Here is a 7,472-nt window from a genome sequence, read left to right as displayed (position 1 = left end):
GCTCCGTTTTTCGTTCTCCAGATTGATTTGGCTATTCGGGGCCTTTTGTGTTTTCATACAAATTTTGAAATTCTTTGTTCTAGGTCTGTGAAAAATGCCAGTGGTAGTTTGATAGGGATTGCATTGAATCTGTAGATTGCTTTGGGTAGTAGAGTCATTTTTACAATGTTGATTCTTCCAATCCAAGAACATGGTATATCTCTCCATCTGTTGGTATCATCTTTAATTTCTTTCATCAGTGTCTTATAATTTTCTGCATACAGGTCTTTTGTCTCCTTATGTAGGTTTATTCCTAGATGTTTTATTCTTTTTGTTGCAATGGAAAATGGGAGTGTTTTCTTGATTTCACTTTCAGACTTTTCATCATTAGTGTTTAGGAAAGCCAGATATTTCTGTGCATTAATTTTGTATCTGGCAACTTTACCAGATTCATTGATTAGCTCTAGAAGTTTTCTGGTAGCATCTTTAGGATTCTATATGTATAGTATCATGTCATCTGCAACCAGTGACAGCTTTACTTCTTCTTTTCCGATTTAGATTCCTTGTATTTCCTTTTCTTCTCTGATTGCTATGGCTAAAATTTCCAAAATTATGTTGAATAAGAGTGGTAAGAGTGGGCAACCTTGTCTTGTTCCTGATCTTAGTGGAAATGCTTTCAGTTTTTCACCATTGAGGATGATGTTGGCTGTGGGTTTGTCAAATATGGCCTTTATTATGTTGAGGAAAGTTCCCTCTATGCCTACTTTCTGCAGGGTTTTTATCACAAATGGGTGTTGAATTTTGTCAAAAGCTTTCTCTGCATCAATTGAGATGATCATATGGTTTTTCTCCTTCAATTGGTTAATATGGTTTATCACATTGATAGATTTGCGTATATTGAAGAATCCTTGCATTCGTGGAATAAACTCCACTTGATCATGGTGTATGATGCTTTTAATGTGCTGTTGGATTCTGTTTGCTAGTATTTTGTTGAGGATGTTTGCATCTTTGTTCATCAGTGATATGGCCTGTAGTTTTCTTTCTTTGTGACATCCTTTTCTGGTTTTGGTATTGAGGTGATGGTGGCCTCGTAGAATGAATTTGGGAGTGTTCCTCCCTCTGCTATATTTTGGAAGAGTTTGAGAAGCATAGGTGTTAGCTCTTCTCTAAATGTTTCATAGAATTCGCCTGTGAAGCCATCCAGTCCTGGGCTTTTGTTTGTTGGAAGATTTTTAATCACCCTTTCAATTTCAGTGCTTGTGACTGGTCTGTTCATATTTTCTATTTCTTACTGATTCAGTCCTGTCATGTTGTGCATTTCTAAGAATTTGTCCATTTCTTCCAGGTTGTCCATTTTATTGGCATAGAGTTGTTTGTAGTAATCTCTCATGATGTTTTCAATTTCTGCAGTGTCAGTTGTTACTTCTCCTTTTTTGTTTCTAATTCTATTGATTAGAGTCTTCTCCCTTATTTTCTTGATGTGTCTGGCAAATGGTTTATCTCACTTGTTTATCACCTCAAAGAACCAACTTTTATTTTTTTGATCTTTGCTATTGTTTCCTTCATTTCTGTTTCATTTATTTCTGATCTGATTTTTATGATCTCTTTCCTTCTGCTACCTTTCGGGTTTTTTTTGTTCTTCTTTCTCTAATTGCTTTAGGTGCAAGGTTAGGTTGTTTATTCGAGATGTTTTGAGGTGGGCTTGTATTGCTATGCACTTCCCTGTTAGAACTCCTTTTGCTGCATCCCATAGGTTTTGGGTCGTCGTGTCTCCATTGTCATTTGTTTCCAGGTTTTTTTAAATTTCCTCTTTGATTTCTTCAGTGATCACTTCGTTATTAAGTAGTGTATTGTTTAGCCTCCATGTGTTTGTATTTTTTACAGATCTTTTCCTGTAATTGATATCTAGTATTGTAGTGTTGTAGTCAGAAAAGATACTTGATACAATTTCCATTTTCTTAAATTTACCAAGGCTTGATTTGTGACCTAAGATATGATCTATCCTGGAGAATGTTCCATGAGCACTTGAGAAAAATGTGTATTCTGTTGTTTTTGGATGGAGTGTCCTATAAATATCAATTAAGTCCATCTTGTTTAATGTGCCATTTAAAGCTTGTGTTTCCTTATTTATTTTCATTTTGGATGATCTGTCCATGGGTGAAAGTGGGGTGTTAAAGTCCCCTACTATGAATGTGTTACTGTCGATTTCCCCTTTTATGGCTGTTAGTATTTGCCTTATGTATTGAGGTGCTCCTATGTTGGGTGCATAAATATTTACAATTGTTATATCTTTTTCTTGGATCGATCCCTCGATTATTATGTAGTATCCTTCTTTGTCTCTTCTAATAGTCTTTATTTTAAAGTCTATATTGTCTGTTATGAGAATTGCTACTCGAGCTTTCTTTTGGTTTCCATTTGCATGGAATATATTTTTCCATCCCCTTACTTTCAATCTGTATGTGTCTCCAGGTCTGAAGTGGGTCTCTTGTAGATAGCATATATATGGGTCTTGTTTTTCTATCCATTCAGCCAATCTGTGTCTTTTGGTGGGAGCCTTTTGTCCATTTATATTTAAGGTAATTATCAATATGTATATTCCTATTCCCATTTTCTAAATTGTTTTGGGTTCGTTATTGTAGGTCTTTTCCTTTTCTTGTGTTTCCTGCCTAGAGAAGTTCCTTTAGCATTTGTTGTAAAGCTGGTTTGGTGGTGCTGAACTCTCTCAGCTTTTGCTTGTCTGTAAAGGTTTTAATTTCTCCATCAAATCTGAATGAGATCCTTGCTGGCTAGAGTAATCTTGGTTGCAGGTTTTTCTCCTTCATCACTTTCAGTATGTCCTGCCACTCCTGTCTGGCTTGCAGAGTTTCTGCTGAGAGATCAGCTGTTAACCTTATGGGGATTCCCTTGTGTGTTATTTGTTGTTTTTCCCTTGCTGCTTTTAATATACTTTCTTTGTATTTAATTTTTGACAGTTTGATTAATATGTGTCTTGGCATATTTCTCCTTGGATTTATCCTGTATTGGACTCCCTGTGCTTCCTGGACTTGATTAACTATTTCCTTTCCCATATTAGGGAAGTTTTCAACTATAATCTCTTCAAATATTTTCTCAGTCCCTTTCTTTTTCTCTTCTTCCTCTGGAACCCCTATAATTCGAATATTGGTGCATTTAATGTTGTCTCAGAGGTCTCTGAGACTGTCCTCAGTTCTTTTCATTCTTTTTTCTTTATTCTGCTCTGCAGTAGTTATTTCCACATCTTATCTTCCAGGTCACTTATCCGTTCTTCTGCCACAGTTATTCTGCTATTGATCCCATCTAGAGTATTTTTCATTTCATTTATTGTGTTGTTCATCATTGTTTGTTTCATGTTTAGTTCTTCTAGGTCCTTGTTAAATGTTTCTTGCATTTTGTGTATTCTTTTTCCAAGATTTTGTATCAACTTTACTGTTATTATTCTGAATTCATTTTCAGGTAGACTGCCTATTTCCTCTTCATTTGTTAGGTCTGGTGCGTTTTTATCTTGCTCCTTCATCTGCTGTGTGTTTTTCTGTCTTCTCATTTTGCTTAACTTACTGTTTTGGGGGTCTCCTTTTTTCAGCCTGCAGTTTCCTATTTCCCATTGTTTTTGTTGTCTGTCCTCAGTGGCTAACGTTGGTTCAGTGGGTTGTGTAGGCTTCCTGGTGGAGGGGACTAGTGCCTTTGTTCTGGTGGATGAAGCTGGATCTTGTCTCTCTCGTGGGCGGGTCCAAGTGTGGTGGTGTGTTTTGTGGTGTCTGTGGACTTATTATGATTTTAGACAGTCTCTCTGCTAATGGGTGGTGTTGTGTTCCTGTTTTGCTAGTTGCTTGGCATAGGTTGCCCAGCACGGTAGCTTGCTGGTCATTGAGTGAAGCTGGGTGCTGGTGTTGAGATGGAGATCTCTGGGAGATTTTTGCCATTTGATATTATGTGGAGCTGGGTTGTCTCTTGTTGACCAGTGTCCTGAATGTGGCTCTCCCACCTCAGAGGCACAGCACTGACTCCTGGCTGCAGCAGCAAGAGCCTTTCATCCACACGGCTCAGAATAAAAGGGAGAAAAAGTAGAGAGAAAGAATTAGTAGAAGTAGGAAGAAAGAAAGAAAGAAAGAAAGAAAGAAAGGAGGGAAGGAAGGAAGGAAGGAATGAAGGAAGGAAGGAAGAAAGAAAGAAGGAAGGAAAGAAAGAAAGAAAGAGAAGAAATGAAGGAAAGAATGAAAGATGGAAAGTAAGAAAGAAAGGAGGGAGGGAGGAAGGAAGGAAGGAGGCAAGGAAGGAAAAAGAAAGAACGAAAGCAGATACAGTAAAATAAAATAAAGTAAAATATAATAAAGTTATTAAATTAAAAAGTAATTATTAAAAAAAATGGACGGATCGAACCTTAGGACAAATGGTGGAAGCAACGCTATACAGACAAAATCTCACACAGTATCATACACATACACCCTCACAAAAACAGGAAAAGGGAAAAAAATCATAAATCTTGCTCTCAAAGTCCACCTCCTCAATTTGGGATGAATCTTTGTGTAAAGGAGGGAAGGAAGGAAAGAAAGAAACAAAGAGAGAAGATAAAGTAAAATAAAGTTATTAAAATTAATTATTAAGAGAAAATATTCAAACAACAACAACAACAACAAAAAACGTACAGATAGAACCCTAGGACAAATGGTGGAAGCAAAGCTATACAGACAAAATCTCACACAGAAACATACACATACACACTCACAAAAAGAGGAAAAGGGAAAAAATCATAAATCTTGCTCTCAAAGTCCACCTCCTCAATATCGGATGATTCGCTGTCTATTCATGTATTCCACCGATGCAGGGTACAAGTTGATTGTGGAGCTTTAATCCACTGCTTCTGAGGCTGCTGGGAGAGATTTCCCTTTCTCTTCTTTGTTCTCACGGCTCCCATGGGCTCATCTTTGGATTTGGCCCCGCCTCTGCGTGTAGGTCGTTGGAGGGCGTCTGTTTTATGCTCAGACAGGATGGGGTTAAAGGAGCCGCTGATTCAGGGGCTCTGGCTCACTCAGGCCGGGAGGAGGGAGGGGCGCGGAGTGCGGGGCGAGCCTGCGGCGGCAGAGGCCGGCGTGACATTGCACCAGCCTGAGGCCCGCCATGCGTTCTCCCGGGGAAGTTGTCCCTGGATCCCAGTACTCTGGCAGTGGCGGGCTGCACAGTCTCCCCGGAAGAGGGGTGTGGATAGTGACCTGTGCTCCCACACACGCCCCTTGGTGGTGGCAGCAGCAGCCTTAGCATCTCCCTCCCGTCTCTGGGGTCCACGCTTTTAGCCACAGCTCGTGCCCGTCTCTGGGGTCCACGCTTTTAGCCGCGGCTCGCGCCCGTCTCTGGAGTTCCTTTAAGCAGCACTCTTAATCCCCTTTCCTCGTGCACAAGGAAACAAAGAGGGAAGAAAAAGTCTCTTGCCTCTTCGGCAGCTCCAGACCTTTTCCTGGACTCTCTCACGGCTAGCCGTGGTGTACTAACCCCTTCAGGCTCTGTTCATGCAGCCAATCCCGGTCCTCTCCCTGTGCTCTCCGACCAAAGCCCGATCCTCAGCTCGCAGCCCCGCCCGCCCCGGCGCGGGAGCAGACAAGCCTCTCGGGCTGGTGAGTGCCGGTCGGCACAGATCCTCTGTGCAGGAATCTCCCCGCTTTGCCCTCTGCACCCCTGTTGCTGTGCTCTCCGCGGCTCCGAAGCTCCCCCCGTCTGCCACCCGCAGTCTCTGCCCACGAAGGGGCTTCTAGTGTGTGGGCACCCTTCCTCCTTCACAGCTCCCTCCCACTGGTGCAGGTCCCGTCCCTATCTTTTTGTCTCTGTTTTTTCTTTTGCCCTACCCAGGTACGTGGGGAGTTTCTTGCCTTTTGGGAGGTCTGAGGTCTTCTGCCAGCCTTCAGTAGGTGTTCTGTAGGAGTTGTTCCACGTGTAGATGTATTTCTGGTGTATCTGTGGGGAGGAAGGTGATCTCCGCGTCTTACTCTGCCGCCATCTTCCTCTCCGCCCCAAACTTTGTTCTCTTAACAGCGAAAACCAGATTCAGATTTTGCACCATCTTACCTTTAATACTAAAATTCATTTACTCAGTTAAATTTGTTCTAATCTTAGCCAGTCCTGATCATGTACAGAACTTTTTTCTCAGGGTTTCTTATCCACAAACCTTCTATAACTCATTTTTTTTTACCTTTAGATTTTGTCCTATGTTTCCCCTTTTTCTCTCTCCCTCTTTTTAACCTTTCTTTAGGACAAAATTACTTTCTCTTCACTTAACTGTGTTTCCATTCTTTATACCTTCTTTTTCTTTACATACAAATATGTTTTCCTTATTAATATTTGTGGTTTTAATTACAATTCTCAACTCTTAAAAGCCTTAATTTCTAGCAAAATCTAAGAAGTAAACAATTGTGAACTTTTTTTATATTAGCATTCTGTAGATTGGCAAACTTCTAAATGCTATTTATAGTTTTTTAAAAAACATGCTTTCTTATAGAAAATGCCTTAGTGTAGCACTAAACATATTTATTAAATATCTTTAGATATTTAGTCCTAAATATCTTTAGTTTCTCTATAAAAGGAAACCTGTGTTCAGTAATTAATGCTTTAGAATCTCATTTATATGAGAATTACCTAGTTATTCAATAAACTTTCATCATTTAACTTAATTTAGCAAAACTCTAAAGTTTCAAGTTATCAAAAAGATTTGGTGTAAGTATTTTTAAGTAGACATACCATAAAACATAATTATTCTGAAAGAGTTCACCTAAAATCTCTTAATACATTTTTAATTTACTTATAAGCATTTCATCATATCAAGTCGTTTCTCTTGCTGACGAATTTTGCAACAAATATAAGATCTTTTTGACTTCTAGTAAAGCTAAGCACAATAAAAGTATTATACTTAATGTTGATGACTCTAAAGACTTGTCTGTATTAAACCAAGAAATTTAAACTAATTTAATACCAAGTAATAATTTAATACTGTGTATTTCCGAGATAACATGAACTTTAAATTCATCTATTTTTTTAACATCTTTATTGGAGTATAATTGCTTTACAATGCTGTGTTAGTTTCTGCTATATAACAAAGTGAATCAGCTATACATATACATATATCCCCATATCTCCTCCCTGTTGCTTCTCCCTCCCACCCTCCCTCTCCCACCCCTCTAGGTGGTCACAAAGCACTAGACTGATCTCCCTGTGCTATGCAGCTGCTTCCAACTAGCTATCTATTTTACATTTGGTAGTGTATATATGTCTATGCCACTCTCTCACTTCGTCCCAGCTTACCCTTACCTCTCTCCATGTCCTCAAGTCCATTCTCTATGTCTGCATCTTTATTCCTGCCCTGCCCCTAGGTTCTTCTGAACCATTTTTTTAGATTCCATAAATATGTGTTAGCATGTGGTATTTGTTTTTCCCTTTCTGACTTACTTCACTTTGTATGACAGTCTCTAGGTCCATCCACCTCACTACAAATA

This window comes from Grampus griseus, assembly GCF_964374135.1.
Source record: "Grampus griseus genome assembly, chromosome: X".
Classification (NCBI taxonomy): Eukaryota; Metazoa; Chordata; class Mammalia; order Artiodactyla; family Delphinidae; genus Grampus; species Grampus griseus.
The sequence above is the reverse complement of the archived record's forward strand: the minus strand, read 5'-3'. Positions refer to the sequence as shown.